The sequence below is a fragment of the Podarcis gaigeae genome (assembly GCF_964106915.1).
Source record: "Podarcis gaigeae genome assembly, chromosome: 9".
Lineage (NCBI taxonomy): Eukaryota > Metazoa > Chordata > Lepidosauria > Squamata > Lacertidae > Podarcis > Podarcis gaigeae.
The window spans coordinates 53,478,151-53,495,441 of record NC_139685.1 but is presented as its reverse complement, the minus strand read 5'-3'; the positions used below and the strand labels follow the sequence as shown (position 1 = coordinate 53,495,441).

Here is a 17,291-nt window from a genome sequence, read left to right as displayed (position 1 = left end):
CATGCATGCAACAAGTTAGTTGAATCCAGCCTAATGGGTCTACTCTAACATAAAGTTAGTTGAATGCCACCATGTATAGCAGCTGTTCCCAGAGGGTTGGCTATGGGTCCATGTGGCTCTCACATTGACTAAATTGTATTTGAAGTGTGTATTTGGGTGTGTTTTGTAGTTTGTGACAGTAAACCTGTTGAAGGTTTGGTGCCAGAGATCGATGGGTGATGAGCAGCATCTGGCACAGAGCACAATTCTTTCATCTCTGGGTCTTTCATTATAAAAAGGACCCAGTCCCATGATTCCCTTTTATACCCATGCTCATGTTTCCAGAATTTGCAAATCTAATGATTCTGTTCTGAACCACTTCTCTTCTCCTAAGTAATATACAGACTGAATACTGAAACAAAACTGTGGCCAGCGCCTAGACAGTTTCCAAGATACTACAACTCAATACATTAAAGCGTATCATTGGGATTTGAAAATGGGTTTTGGCTACATTTTGGACCATGTGTCAAGTCATTGCTCTGAGCCAATTTGATTTAATTGAATTTTGCAAGTAACATTTTTTTTGTGAGACACTATCAAATGCTTTTTGGTGGAGTCCATATATATTACATTTACAGCTGTTTTTGTACTGCTGCCAGCAACACAATCAAGTTTCTGAGGTATGATTTGCTTTCCTCTTTCAGCCAGGAGACCTGCATTAATGCAACATTAAGGTAGCTCTGTTAAAAATAAAAAGAGCCGGGCGATGCAAATACAGAGGCTCAAACAGCAGCATTAATATGCACAGATACGCAGTGGGTTTTATGGCGCACAGCTGGTGACTGAACAGCGATGGTAAACTAAAAGCAAAACAGGAAAAATATTATCGATGTGATAGATAACTCTTTTATTTTATTTGTCTCCCACTCCTCATTTCTTTACTTATCCTTATCCGTTGCTTTTGTATCATACAGTACTCAAGAACGCAGTTAACCACCTCTCTGTAGCCAGGTCTCCTGGGACTAGATAGCATATGATGCCACATATCCTCTGCTGGGATATGATATAAATCTCATTTCCCCTGCAAGCTCTTTGCATATGCCAGGGTTTACAAAGAGCATGGGATTAGAGCCAACAATAAGTGCAATGGGAAATAGATACCCACATACAAACACATTAAGGAATTCATACATTTGGTTCCTCTCAGTTTCTCATTTTTCAATTCCACATTTCCATATCACTTTTGTGACTTAAAAAATAATCCTAATGAAACTGCATCTGCATTTTAATGCAATTTTTACTACTTACATTTTTTAAAATGCAATTTTGCGTATAAAGACATTTCTGCAAAGCAATTTCCCCTATTGTAATGCATTTGTATGTTATTTTCTCTAGCACGTATTTGTATGTAAATAATTTTTTATTTATACCCCACCCTCCCCGGCCAAGACCAGGCTCAGGGCAGCTAACATAAAATATCAAATACATTAAAACACAATCAAACAATTGATTAAATTACAGCTTAAAATTAGAATCAGGATAAAATTAAATGACTGCCCATGAATTACAACCATAGGGGTCAGGAACCTCAAATATTCATCAGGGCCAGCTATCCATGTTGGTCCCACATGAGCCGATAAAAGGGCCAAAGAGGTAACTTGCAGGATCCCATAGAGGGGGGTCAAACTGGGCCCGGACCGAAGGCCAGGCGGAACAGCTCCGTCTTGCAGGCCCTGCGGAAGGATGTCAAGTCCCGCAGGGCCCTGGTCTCCTGTGATAGAGTGTTCCACCAAGTTGGGGCCAAAGCCGAAAAGTATATTTATATGCACACTTTTTGAACACATTACTTGGCTGGAGAACTGCATTGCGTAATTTGTTTCAAAGACCGTTGTGTTTTGGTTTGCATATGAATTTGGAATGTGCACTTCCCAACCCAGCATGCTGGGAATCCGGTGTGCAAGCAGAGCTCTGTATTACCAGAAGCTGTCCTTTTTTCTCCTAAGAGTTGTGGACTATTTGGGGTATATGACAGGAATCGCCACATCATGGAAAAGAAAGAGCGTCATCTCAGATTGCAAGAAGTTCCGCTGTGCACATAGGAACCCTGCAAAGTTTTGGACCACACACACAACATCCAGCAGCAATATGTCATAATAGAATGTTTCACCAAGGAATGTAGAATAATTGTGATAGAGAAGATATGCACTTAAGGTTAAGCTGCACATGGAACAATTAATAGTATTACTAGACCACTGTTGTCTAGTCCTTTGTAGCCAGTTTGGCTATCTCAGCCCAATTAGAAAATCAGGATGTGAGATAGGAAGAGAAATATTTTTCCATACATTTTTTCTCCCCTCTCTACAACACTCCAGTGTTTTGATTTATAGTTGCTTTAGAAAAAGAAAAATCAGATTCAAGAGACTTATGTCTTGTTTGATCATTGTGGATTACTCTTAAAGTGCAGGTTTGCAGGACTACTTCTACTTAAACTCTCAGAAATCATACCTCATTAATGAGGTATAAATTAACTTTTGCTGTGTGTATAGCTTAATGCCATGCACTCCACAGCTGATCCTCCTGTATCACAGGGAAGAGGTGGTAAATCTGAAGTCACAACCAGCACTGTGATACACAGGATAAATAACTACTACCACCACCACAAATTTCACTTTAAATGTTCTAAGCATTGTAAAGAGATAAAAGGCCACGTCACTCACTGCAAGCTCAGACTAACCTTCCCACACCATATATTTAAAGCACAATAAAAACACATTGAAAGCATCTTGGGAACTGTAGCTTGTTAACTGTAGTTCTGTAATAGGAAACAACAGTCTCCAAGAATCTCTGGGGGAAAGCTATGTGTTTTCAATGTCTTTTAAATGTATGTAGTGGATGTGATCTCATGATACAAAAGGGGGGGAAAAGGAATGATAGGGGAGAGGAAAGCAAGCATTAACACAGGGTGTTTTTTTCTGGCAGGGAGGGGGAAACCGGGCTCCTTCAGCTGCTCCTTTCTCTGGTCGATAGATTTTTAAAAATAACCTTTGTAATGTGCCTTATTTCACTTTCTGGTTTTGTATTGCACTGTCTTGTGTTTTTAAGCTTCCTGGTGTGGACTACACTTAAAAAGAGAGCCTGTCAATGAGTTCGTGACGATAGATGGGCTCATACTGATCTCCTTGCCATGGTGGTCTTTCTGGGAGGCCGCAGGTGCAACTTCCCAGCGACTCTTGGTCCCCTGGCCTGGAGTGTATTTTCCTCCTGTTTTGCAGACCCAGGACAAGAGATAAATGCCGAGAGTTGTGGAAAGAATGTGGAAAGAATAAGTGAAAACTTCCCTAAATCCTGGGTTGTAATACGAAGGCATTTGTCTGATATTCAACTAAGCCAAAATCATGGTCATAAATTTTAATGGGTCTGTTCTAAGTAAAACTGAGCTGAATACCACCCTTTTAGATTACATGCATTTTTACATTTCTTTAGTTGATTTCACTTGGCTAAACAAAATGGGAACTGGCAATGTAACAAAATCCTAGTGCCTTTGAAGTAACGGATTTGGAGCGTGCATCATTTTCTGTGTGCACATTCAGGACTTGTTTGCCTTTCTGAATGTAGATAAAACTCATGACAATGTTGGGGAAAGCTACTGAAGTTCATTGATGTGCTTTGGCACTCGAAAGACTAGCTCAGGTTAAATTTGCCATTCCTTTAGAAGAGATTTGCCAATGATTACCAAGGTGTTCCAGCTCTCAGCACATGTGTGAATCAGCGCATGAATTCTACTGCCTGGCACTTTTGTGGTGCACTAGAATCTTACAGTGTTCCATTACATGCTGTCTATGTATTTGACTACAGTGGTCTGTAAAATGGTTGGGGCAGCAGGGATATAAAAGTCCACAATGCACTAAAAATATCACAAATGCAGCATGAATGCAAAACTCCACAAACCACTAAACATTTATGGTAGCAAAGAGATTGCATTTCCCTTTACAGCATAAAGTTTCCCGAACTTCTACAAACAGTTCAGCTGTGTTGTGTTTCCAGGGTTAAAGATGCTGCGGCATTCCTGCCCCCCCCCCCCCGGAATGCTGACACTATTTGAAGCATCTTGCAGTGGTTGCTTGAATACAAACACAAAGTAAATTAAAAGGATTTCTTTTTAATTAAAACAACAACAACACACTGATAGTGAATACAGAGTCAGTGGGCCTGGATTGGGTTCTGCTCTCAGTTGTGTTAGATAGCCGAGATTATTAATTCTTTGTCTTTCAAACTGACCAATTTGTTCATGGAGCAACAACCCCATTTTTTAAAAAAGCAAAGTCTGGTTCTGTCATGCGCCCTTTTTTGAGCAAATCCCATGGAAATCAGCATATGGGAAAAGATTACATGCATGAAAATCCATGTTGGTTTCTCAAGAAAAAAATAACCAAGTGGGATACTAGAGTCCTCCACAAGAATTTTTTTTGGGGTGGGATTTTACAAAACATTTTGAATTCCAGCACAGTATTATTTTCCGCGTATTGTTTTATGAGAACCACTTTATAAGCATGGTGGTGTAAGAAATTGCTACATAATAGGAGGTCTAAAGTCTTATTAAATAATTGAATGAGCTCTTGCACTTCGAAACAAACCTGGGTCATCAGTCCCCACTGATTTCAGTAGGTCTGAAACCAGATAAACTAATGTACGTCCACTTCAATGATTTGTAGAGAGGGCTGTATGAAAAATTCCCTATACATTTATTTATTCATTCTAATGTTTACATCTGTAAAGACTTTAAGATTATATCCATTTTTTATTTTACTTTAGTGGTTTTTACATGCTCAAGACATGGGCAAGGGCAATGTTACAAAATGTAAGAATCTTTAAAGAAGGGATATGAATACACCATGTACCACCAACTTCTGTGTGCTGTAGAAGTGGCACATTCAGTACCTGTTGCCTTTTTCTAGCTATGATTGCTCTTACAATTACATTTCTATGCAATCCTTTCAACATAGCTTAGGTCAAGCAATGACTCGTTATATGAAGAATTCTTTTGTGGCGCTATGTGATAGAAATGAGGCAGGTACAATAAATGCACTGTTCTTTTTCCACCTTAAAAAAAAATGCCTTTATTTATTTATTGCCTCAAACCGAAGGAGGTTTACATCGACATGACCAAAGTAAACTTACAGTAATATTCAAAGTGACAATTCAAAGGCAGTGATACATAAATATCCAAAAAGTTAAAACATCCACATAAATGCATGATGTATGACCCACCATTAAAAACAACCCAGCAGATGAGAAAACATCACCAACCAAATGCTTGGCAGTCAAGGATTGGTGCTGAAAAGAGGACCATGTTTATGAAAGGCAGCATCCCTGAAGAGAACACTCCATAATTGGGGGCCCACTATTAAGGAGTCCTCTGTCCTACAGCCACTCACTGTACTTTTGCTGGAGGATGGCCACCAATGATTTCCTAAGGGTCCAGACAGGTTTATGCAGAGAGATATGTTCTAGAAGGTATAGGTTTGTCAGCCACCTAAGGCTTCATAAGTCAAATCCAGCACTTTGAATTGTGCCCCCAAATGTAATAGAAGCCAGTGCAGTCATGCCAGAACTGGTGCTATAAGTCTGAACTGCTGGTCCTCATTAGCAATCTGTTTGCAGAATTCTGTACTAGCAGATGTTTCTGGACAGGCCCACATATAATACATTGCAGTACTCTAACCAGAAGGTTTCCTGAACACAGATAATTAAAACTAGGTTACCCACATACTGGCTGTGGCATTTTTAAAAGCACTCTACACTACAGGGACCACTTGGATCACCAATGATAGTGATGGATCCAGGGGTATTTTGCAAGCTGCAACCCTACTCCATTGGGGGGAGGGCAACTTCACTGAAGACCCTACTGGCACCACACTGCCAAAAATCTGCAGCCACCACCTTCCCATCAGCAGATGCTTTGGGGTGACATAGACTTTTAAAGTCAGGGTGGCTAAATATGGCCCTTCAGATGTTGTTAAGACTCCAATCAGTCCTTACTCCTAGCATGATGGGAGTTGTAGTGCACATCATGTTAGACACCTCTAATTATATACCTGTTGGGGCTATGAGAGTTGAAGTCCAACAAATCTGGAGGGTCACAGGTTTCCCATTGCTATGTTATATGTGAATTTACACTAGGGATGGAGAGGAAAAAATGATTCCATTTGCATTTAAAGGCAAACTGACCAAATTTGCATGTTTTTAAACAAAACAGGAACCAAAACCCAGCCAGTCTTCAAAATTTGCACTTCTCCAAATTTTGCAATGCTGTTCTGCAACCAAGTGTACAAACATGAATATACTAGGGTGAATTTTGCATCAACGTTCATATACTGATGGAAAGAATGTAAAATAATGCAATATAATAGAGGAAATTAGTCTGCAAAAATGTGCATATTGGGATAAATTCACACTAAAATGCTGATGAGTTTTCATGATTTTTTTTTTTTAATGCAAACTGATGTGGAAATGAATTTAAGATTGGGAAAAGGAGAAACAGATAGAAAACAACATTGACAGATTTGCCAGGCTCAACAGACAGCAAAGCTTAAAACTCCCACCTCTTACGGTTCTTGCTCTGTAACTTATATGGGGGAAACGTAGCAGGAAAGAGGGAATCTGCAGAAATTTGGCAACTTTACTTCAATATACACAGGCTAGGATCCAAAGAGACATTTTCTGGATATTTGTACTTTTCCAAACAACTTCTCCATATGTGGAGTTCTTCATCCTTCCCCCCCCCCCCACTCAGTCTCCCCTACAAAGCAGTTATGTCAATCAATGGATTAAGAGCAATGTGATGTTAGTGGACATCAGCACCTGGATGCACAATTCAGCCTTTGTTTTATTCCTCTCCAGCTAGCTAGCAGAACAGCTTGTTTCACTAAAATGAATGGGGGTTTTGTGCATCCGGTTGCTAATTTGAAAACCAGGCAATCAAAAAATGGGTGGGAGGTGGGGAATTGTCCACAACTACAGAACAACAATATCTATATCAGAAATCAAGCAGGGCACATTACCCTGTATATTTACTTCTCCATTTAACTCTAGCCTGGTTTCCAAGTTGCACAAAGTAATAATGCTGCTTTATTCCTCACAGTACTCCTCATCTAGAGTACTGTGCACAGACATCAGATTTTAAGGATGTAGACAGCAGCAGGGGTGAGGTCACAATGCTGGCTTCTCAGCAGTAAGAGGGGCAAGCCAGAAGCAAGTTCAAGATGGTGGGGATGCACCAGTGGAGCCAATTCAGCATTCCCACTGGTGCACCTGCACAGCCCTGACCTCGCTGATGGCTGGCCCTTCCCTTCCTCTCTCCCCATGAACAACAGCAACACTGCTGCTGGGAAGCTAGAACTGCAGCTCCACCCTACTGGGTGAACCACTTCTGGATTGGTAGATTGGAACAGGTTCACTGGAGGACAGCGAAGATGTGGAAAATAACTGATCCCAAGGGTCCAATTGAAGTGTTGGGGTGCAATTCAGGCTGTAGGCTGACATACCTTAATGAGAAGGGTACTGAGAGAAAAACATCTAACCTTCCTATACTGTCCTAGTTGTGCAGACCTATTGATCTTCCTTCAGTGACACCATCAGTGCTGCTGACCTCAATTCCTGCTTCCTCTTCATCCTCACCTTGGAAGAAGAGACACCAAAGCAATCATAGCTCTTTGTATCTCCACCTTAGTTAGACAAAACCAATATCTTTCCTATCAACTATGTATTTTCCTGAATACATTTTCCTGTCTTATTTTCCAAATCCAGAATCTCATTGTGATTATATCCACGGATAAAATGTGCTCCTCCAACTGGGATTCAGTTAAGCTTCCAAGCTGCATGTTAACTCTAAACACCAACAGGGTGCAAATTATAGGAAGGTCAATTAGGAGGTGCATCAAGCAGAGGGGTGGAGGGAAGATAGCCACATATTTGGCATATGGGTTTCCTACACTGAGTTGGAAGAGATGTTCTGACCTGCATGCCCTGCTCCAACTCTAGGGTTCTATGTGTTTCTCGCATGCGGGATTCTGTCTTTTAATTAACTAAGCAGAATGTGTATTTGTCCCCCAGGGGCTAAAAAGAAATGCTTGCTGCAGAGAACTGGCTGAGAAGAGGCTCAGACATATGGCTAAATTACCCCTCCAGGACAAGATACATCTTGCCAATGCAAGTCAGGATGCCTCATCCCCACTTGCTAACCTGTGCTTTGGGCCATGGGCTATTAGGCTTCTGGTTACTGCACACGCCTGCTGTCAATGTTTGTGCACATACCACACCCTATTACATTTCCAACTCCTTGAATGATAGAGGCATTCTGAGTGCATCAACATTGTGTTGGGCTGCTGCATCTCCCAGCACACTCTTGGGTGTTATTAAAGGATGCCAAATGTTCTCCTTCACACATTCAGTGGCATTCAAGAGCTGATGCTTTGTTCTCCATCTCCTTGTCTATCAGGATTTGTGAAAACTGCAAAAACAAACTTCACTTGTCGCTTTGCACTTTAGACCGATTTCCCTAGCCGCAACACTCAGGTCAATCTGTATTATGAACACTAAACTGCATGCAAACAAAGCATGTATACTGCACATCCTTCCTTCCCCCCGATTGCTGAAGTTGGTTCCTACTGAGCAGCCCTGAATGCCCCAAGATTCAAAGGTAAAAGTACACCACATTGTCAGAGTAGCCTTCCCTCTATTCCAGCTATTATCTCACAAGGAATGGGGGCTGGAATTTGAGAGCAGACCAGAGCCCAGTAAGGCTTACATGTTGCATCTTCATCTTAGTGCCGCTAACATCTGCCAAACTGTCAGTGTTCATCAGGCTGAAACTGCATTCCTAAACATCACTAGCAACACAGATATGGTACAGACGATCCTATATTAAAACTTAGAATAAAAGAATCATAGAGTTGGAAGGAAACCCAACGGTCATCTAGTCCAAACCCCTGCAATGCAGGAATCTCAACACACAGTCCCCCATCCACAGTCCCCCAACCACACTAGCAGTTTCATTGCTGCATAATCTTCTGCATTATGAACTTTCCTGCTTGTTCTGCTAAGTGGGGCCCTGGACATCTGTCCCAAAGTTTAGCCCTGATGGCACCACTGAAAATGTGAAGAAGCAGAGAGGGGCATCCTATGGAAAGGGTTGTAGCTCAATGGTAAAGCATCTGCTGTGCATGCAGAATGTCCCAAGCTCAACCCTTAGCATCTCCAGGAAGGGCTAGGAGAGAGCCCTGTCAGAAATCCTGAGTAAAAAAATATTCCCCGCCCTTATTCTATGTGAACTGGAATATACATATGAATATAGCTGGTGTACCACTGACAAAGATTTCTATGATCATGGGAGCTTGAAAAAATGCTACAGACAGAATCCACACATGCCTAATACTCATATTATGTTATGTATACTTGTGCATTCACATAAGAAAGGTTGACAGAAAGACTCCCATAGCAGCCAATACCTCTTCTGGAAACAACCTGTACATCAGCTCCCCTTAAAAAGATGGGTAAAAATACCCACTTCTCCAGATTTACAGTTCAGAGAAGGGGGTGTTTTCATGACCATCTACTATTTCCTGAACTTGGAATGCTTGTTGTTGAATGTATTTTCCCATTGTGTCTTTCTGTACCCTTTCACTTCCCAACTTAGGTTCTGCTTTCTATGCCCAGCCTTTTTCTCAGGAAGTGGAGAAGAAACAGGTTGGTCTCAAAAATCTCTGGATCTGAGCCATCTCTAATGACGTGCTGCAAGAAAGGCAGAATGGGAAGCAGCCTCAGGTGGAACACCCTGAAGATGGCCCTCAGGCTATTCAGGCGAATTTGGCGTCATATAATATTAATAGTCAGGAACACTTTGGGACCATTTTTAACAAGACAAGAAAAGTGTAGATGTAACCACTGCTCACTGTTAGTCATATCGAGATGGGGTCGAGGAGACGGCAAAATATGATCAGGAAAAGAAAAAGTTATTCTTTTGCTTTTTGATGCACTCATGGGAAAACCTGCCAAGCCTTCTAAAATGTTCAGTGGTGCAGGTAGGTAGTTTTAGACACTGGGCTGAGGGCAGATCCACACTGTACATTAAAAGGATGTTCAACACACATTTAAAGCACATGACCTACCCCAAAGAATGCTGGGAACTGTCGTTTGTCAAGGTTGTTGGAAATGGCTGTTTTGTGAAGGGAAAACGACCATATCCAGGATCCTTTGGAGAAGTTATGGGCTTTAAAAGGTTGAATATGCTTTAAATGTATTGTGTGGCTCTACCCTGGCTTGATCCCCACCTATTTAAATTGAAATGTGAATACTTCAAAATGTGGTGTGCCATCCGTGCAGTTTTTGAAGGTCCTTTTGCTCATTCTGTCAAATGGGGCTCTGATCATTGGCCCTAAAGCATCACAGCAAATACAAATAGCACATTAGGGGAATTTTAGGGTCAATGCATACAGCATGTTCCACATGGAGGGATATTTGCACAAAGCCCAATGCAATATGGTACCTCCTTTTCCAAGATACTGTTTTATGCATGATCCAATATTCAAGCACACACCGTTGTGAGCATGAAACAGAACCGAGAATGAGACTAGTTAGGCAGAGAGGAGGAGCTTTGATTCAATATCTTATGTCACATGAGGCAGAAATCAGGCAGCCCTGCATCCCTTTCCTGACTCCATTGTTGCCATATACTCCTTGGGAATGGGGAGGGGAGGCAATTTTGTGGTGAGGGCTTTCTCCGTTCTTGTTATTGAGTGGTCCAGCACTCACTCACTCGGATCCTTTGGGATGTGTGTGTGAGTCTGTGCATGTTATGTATTCAGTGGTCTGTGTTTGCCTGAGCTTGACTCTGGACTCAGGATTCTGAGCCTCTGTGGTCTGATTTGAGACATGATATCCAATCAGAATATTCCAGGATTTGGGCCATTGCCATTGGCCCTTAAACTCAGGGTTATGATTCATAGCGTGGGAATTTAGACAGCCAATCCCATTGAGAGTGGGAGTGGCCCAGGCCCACAGAAATGTACATAAGCAGTTGCTTTGCCCCTGTTGCCCAGTTCTGTTAGTTCAATACAGGTTCTTGGTGTTATCACTGCATCTTGCTTCGTGGGAACCCACCTACACTTCAGTGCACACTGCATGAATACTGCATCTCTGCAAACAGAGGATCCTGTGGATTCTTGCAATATAGTCCTCCCTCAAAGAGGGCACGTGTTGCGGTGAGACCTGGAGACTGACCTCCTGTGTTGTGGGTGGGTACATTGGACAGCCACAATACCTGATTGGTAGGTCCCTCATTGCTGGGTTTAATCTGGCCAATGGGGTGCAGTCTAAGCAGATCAAGGGATCTATATATGCCACTGCACATGACCCAGAGCTTCCTCTTTTGGCTCATGCATCGGAACACCTGGCAACCTCTCCCTATATTTAGGGTATTTTGCAATTGACCTTGATATGCCGTCATGTGTTGTCTGTCGTTGGGACAGGGGCACAGCAGGAATTTTCCCCACTTGGCTGATTGGCTGGTGCCATTTGGGTTTCACCTGCCATGTAGCAAATCATCGCAACTTGTAAGGTTGTGGTTCAGGTGATAGGGATGGGAGAACGGTCTCGCCATCTCTACGTGAAGGGTAATGCGTTAAAAGGAATCAAGGGACTCAACTTGGTTTGGTCCACCCCCAAGAGGGGGTTGTGCCCGTGCCTGAATCCAGGGGAGCAACTGGGGAGTGGACATAGTCTGTTCCCAGCTTTCCACCTACCTCAGGTGTTCACCCTTGGCTGACCTATGCTGGAGCCCTGGGTCAGCGCTACCTGCAAGGGTGCAGGGAGCTAGTCGAATCATAGCCTATGCAACCACTCACTTTCTGTAATCAATAAAGTTGTGGCCTAAATTCTGCCAAAAATCAAAACTAAAATTTGTGTCAAATGTGTGTTTCTTTAGGGGGGAGGTCTCTGGGTCTGAACACGCAAACAGGCCCTTTAAACACACTCTGCCCAGCCATTTCACTAGGACTTTCTTTATATGCTCCAGAAATACTTGGAGCCATTCTGTAAGGTAGGTCAGTATGATCAAGTCCATGTTAAAGATAATAAACATGTATATAATGGATAGAGGATGGGTCAGGTGTGGCTGAGAGGTACCACCTTGCCAAAGACAAGCAAGTGAGAATGCAGGTGAACTGAAATGTGAGAAAACAATTGCCAGCACATAACCACATCAGACCAAACAAGTGAAGGAACAGGATGATCCTGCATGGATATGCCCACAGGTAAACATCTATTCTCTTAGCAAACTCCCAAGGAAGACTAACTTTACGCATTCGGTGGCATTCAACTCAGTGTTACTCAGAGCAGACTTACTGAAATGAATGAATCACTGTGACAGTCGTTCATTTCAATAGGGCTTCTCTGAGTAAAACTGAGTTGAATATCACCCTTTATGAGCTAGATTAATGTTTTGCCAAACTAAGGCACAATTTAACACACATCACCTGCAGTCATGTATTTTAACAATTGCTCAGATTTTGGGTTAATACGCATGATATTCCTTTTTTTTACACCACTCATTTTTATAGGTTAAACTCCATTCACTTATAAAATGATATTAAAGGACATTTGCACTTCCTTTTTTAAAAATGGATATAACACTCTTCTGCATGTCTTTCACAATGTACCGTATAGGAGGAGGAATTTAAAATTATTATTAAGTACAGCTACACTAGCTTCTCATTAGGAGAAAAGGAACGCTTGCCAATATGAAATGGAAACTTTTCCGAGACAAAGCTAAGGTACAATAGTGTGCTTTTACATAATGTTTTAATGAAATTCAACCCAGAAAACATTCTTCTCACCAGCCATACCTGCCTAGTCTGGCTCACAGCCAGATACTAACATTCTCATTTTCTTAGCTGAGGTTCTGCAGAACTTGGAAATCAGAGATGAAGGCCCAGGCATCAATGAGCTACCCAGGAGTTCAGCTCTCTGCTGTGTTACCCAGCAGGAGCCCAGGGCTCTGTTATCCATCCATCCATCTACTTACCTACCGGTACCTATGCAAATATAGGTGTGTGTGTGTGTGTGTGTGTGCGCGCGTGCGTGTGTGTGTGTGTAAAGTCTAGCAGCATTAGCCACCTAATCCCTGTACTGGCAGCCTAAAAAATTATTCATGACATACTTCCTATATTGCAGTCAGCTTGCATTTCCCTACATAAGAGATTATTTCCATGTAGGAAAATGATAATATGTGAAGCAGCCCACCATATGTTAGGTATTCAAAATACTATAGCAAATATGTTTGTATTCCAGTCCTTGAATCTATTGCTTTATAAAAGGTTATTAAATGACAATTCATACTGTTGTAGACTAATTTAAGTAATCACTAGATCACTAGATTTTCATGCAAATTGGGAGACAAAAATTCTCCTCCCAGTTTGTGGAAGTGGGATTGAGAAGTGAAGCATCAAATTGCTGAGAGCCACTTGAATCGCAGGTGGAACTGAGATTCTGACCTAACTCTGTCAATAATTTACCTACCATGTATGGTAAATACTCGCTGTTAGAAAATGTTCACATTGGGTCAGAAAGAACATGCTTACTAAGCCTTTGCAATTCTCTGTTTCTTAGGCTGCATCCTAACCCCACTAACATTGGAATAAGCCCCACTGAATTTAGCAGAATTTATTTCTGAGTAGATGGTTTAGGATGGCACTGTAGGGTATGCTCTTGCCCTGTAGCTATCCCAGGAGCATGATATGCTAAGGATTGCAACCAGGGGACTTATTTATTCCTTCATTGACCTCATTTTATTTTTATATGTGTTCCTCTAAGTGTTTTTGCTTGAATTTTTAACTCTATTTCAAAATATAATTCCAGGAAGAAGAAAAATCCGAAAGCTATCATTAGATTTGACATCTCTGTAATGTTGGAAACATTTGCTGAGTTGAATTTCTCATCCTGTCAGACAACTTTTGAGAAGTTAAGTTATAACTGACCTGGAAAGGAAAATTATTTTAGGAATATTGGATGTGAGCCAAAGGAAGCCTATACTTTCCAAGAACACTTTCCTAATCATTCCATGCACAAAGCAATTCTAGGCATGTCTACTTGGAAGTAAATCCCACTGAGTTAAAGGAGACATATTCTCAGCTAAGTGTGCTTTGTGCTGTTGCCGAAACTTTCAGCCTGTCTATATATATATATTCAAAATGCAGGATTATTTCATGCAGTTTCTTTCTTTTTTTAAAAGTGTGGTATGTACATTATATGCAATTTGTGTTTGTAGGTGTGTTAAACCTATGAAACAAATTTGTTCCGCGCAGTATGCTATTTCATTTCTTTCTAGGTTTCACAGCAGCCTTACTTGTGAGTAACAAATCTAGTATGGTCAACTTTGAAGGTTAGCAACTGGAGGAAATGCCCTGTTTCTGAAGTAAGGCATGATCACTGAGAATGATGATAAGTTTGATCACTGAGACAATTATGACAATGATGCCTTGCCATTGTCAAACCATCCAGCAGTTATCACAGGGTTTATAGACCCATGAAGTTCTGATCAAAGTTGCCAGAGTTGAAATTGTGGGCTTTTAAAAAGCTTATATACAGACCACTTGCTTGTCATTAACTCTGATTTCCCTCTTTATATACAAATATATAGAGAGGGAAATCAGAGTTAATGACAAGCAAGTGGTCTGTGACTCAGCCATTGCTATTTATATTTAAAACTAATTCACAGGCTTTGTTTTATTCTGTCAAACTGATGGGACAGATGAGAACTATTCAGTAGCATTGTAGAAATCCCTCACCCTGTGCCAGGTTGGCACTGAATTGTGAACATTTGCCTTTCTGGAGACTACAAGACATTACACATGTGCTGATAATCAAAGAAGCCCTAAACCTAAAGAGTGAAGGATAACTTTTAACGTTTCAGCAGAGAGCTCAGCTTGTGAAATAGACAGTTTCTCTGACAACATTTAGAAAATTTGCAAGCAAAACTTTTCCCTTGTCTTCCATAGGACTTTGGCTTATTTCAGCCCCTTTACTCTACCAGAGCTCCATTAACGTCAGTGAAACTGCTTTCAAGTAACACATTGGTCCTGGGCATCTTTACACACTGCCCTGAACAGATGACTTGAATACAAGTCTTACTGATTCAAAAGTTTCCTCTGTGCATAGCTTTTGGAGAGTCCAGGATCTTCTGCTGTGAATTATTTTCTTCCTAAGTAGTCTTTGAAAGAGGACAGTTCTAAGGCTGCAGTCCTGTGTCCACTTCCCTGGGAACAAGCACCATTCAACATTTACTTCTAAGTAAACATGCACAGGCGCAGACTGCATGAGTAACAGGATCCAGGAATAAAATATTACTTTGCTTGGACTCTACACTTCTAAGGCAGTGTATATTAAGGGGCATAGAAGCAGGTTGTATGGGAAACATACAACACCAGTGGCTGTAGCTGCTTTCACTTCTGGCTTATGTGAAGATTATGAATCACTTCTAGGAATGGCTCTGTTCTGAGTACTTCTTCCTGGCAGCAGTGTGACTGGGAGCCAGAAGATAAAGCAGCTAGGATGCCCTCTTTTTCTTGCTGTAACTCTAGAGCAGAAGGCACTTTCTCTTCCAGTCTCATTGCACTCCCGCCCCCGGCCCCTGTTTTCTCCCATACTTAAGCAATTGGTAGTTGCAAACACAGAACAATCAGTCTCTCTTAAATGTCCCGGACAGATGTTGTTCAACTACAAAATCAGTGGAACAGAACAAATTTGCCTGGGCTGCCTTCCTCACAGATTAGTTATCAAGGGAAGAGCTTTAAATGGTTCAGTTTAAGGATCATCCCAGATAATCATAACCTTTTGATCTGCCTTTCTTGCCAGGCTTTTAATAGTCTCTTCTGTAAAAAAGTGTGGGGCAAAGAGCATGAAGTGCAAGTCTAGACTAAGATCCTCAACTTCGTTCTTCCCATCCCATTTCCCACCGTTTTCTAATTTGCTGCTAACTTATTCTACCCTTCTAACCTCGAGACAGACATCCATCAACAATCACCACAGTTATGTCTAGTGGATCGGAATACATCAGCTTTGAAACCTGACTGAAAAGCGTTTGGGTTATGCTCCCCAGTTTCCCCACGATAGACTTTGTGAATAGTGGGTGTTATTTGGCGATTTCCTCCATTCCACCAGGCTTCATATATACTACACAATTATGTATATACATACAGTTATTCCATATGTACACATGCACACCATATGTTTACAAGTAAATACACACAAAACTCATCTGAAGCCATGCTCTGTGCAAAGTATGGTGCAACTTACCCAAAGATAATTTATTTTCAAGTAACGGTCCATGAGGGGAAAGGAGAGTCTGGTGTTGAGACGTCTTCATCCAGTTCCCGGCAAGGCAGGAGTTGTTCCTTTTTTTGCAAATATCATACCCACTGCTTGAATAGTATCCCGGGAAGACTGCTTCTGCTCTTCTCCCTGTCCGCTGGATTCCTTTGGAACAGTCACATTTTATTTATACACACACAGTCCTTTTCGGAATAAGCAGCCAGCTGGAATGATTCAAACCTCTGTTCAGCACACCGTTAAAATGCAGCTTCCTTTTCGGACATAGGAATTACACCAGGGAGCAGTCACCGAACAGCAAAGAGGCAATGAGAACTACTTAATCACCCGAATACCAGCTGCTGCTGCTGCTGCTGCTGCTGCTGCTACTCTGCCTCTTTCCTAGCTGTGCTCTTCCCTTTCTCCCTCCCTCTCCGCTCATGTCTACAGAACTATAAAGGCGGCTTTGGAGGATTATGATTGGCAGAAGCAGCCAATTCCTTCAGCTAATCATCCTCAAGGTTTTCAAGGACTAGAAGCTGTTGTGATGTCATTCAGACAGTGTGGGGTTACACACAAACACATTCCAGCAGAAGCTAATTCAGAGATCAGCTGCATTCCGCTCACACCCTAGTGATTGATTAGCTGCTCCTGGAGGATTTGCATAATCTGTCATTGTACAGTTGGGCCACCTCCTTTATAAACCTGGCCAAATTAAATCCAGGAGTGGAAATGCCACTGGCTGCTTTTTGATATCTGCAGCCAAAGCTGTGAAAATAAAATCACAGAGAAATGGGGGCGGGGGGGGGGGGGAGAGAGAAAAGTTTGAAGAGTGATTTCCCGGCCATCAAAAAGACAGACATGAAGGATTCTGGGGTGGGGAAGGATGAGAGGAGAATCGTAAGACAGACAAGGTCTCACCCTTCCAGCACAGAATTCATAACCGTATTAGC

The 17,291-nt window shown here is 41.7% G+C and overlaps 1 protein-coding gene across 3 annotated transcripts in view; it reads right to left on the bottom strand.

Annotated features, from left to right (window-relative positions):
• The window catches only part of NDST4 (N-deacetylase and N-sulfotransferase 4), a 135,609-nt gene extending 118,673 nt beyond the window's left edge, over positions 1 to 16,936 (bottom strand). For 2 of the 3 annotated variants that reach the window (XR_014568344.1, XM_083756451.1), the window contains exon 1: positions 16,327 to 16,856. The gene's annotated coding sequence lies outside the window, so the exon portion shown is untranslated. Of the gene's footprint in view, positions 1 to 16,326 lie in introns of all 3 variants that reach the window. The other variant, XR_014568343.1, reaches the window with a different exon arrangement.
• Between the last annotated feature and the right edge of the window lie 355 nt (positions 16,937 to 17,291).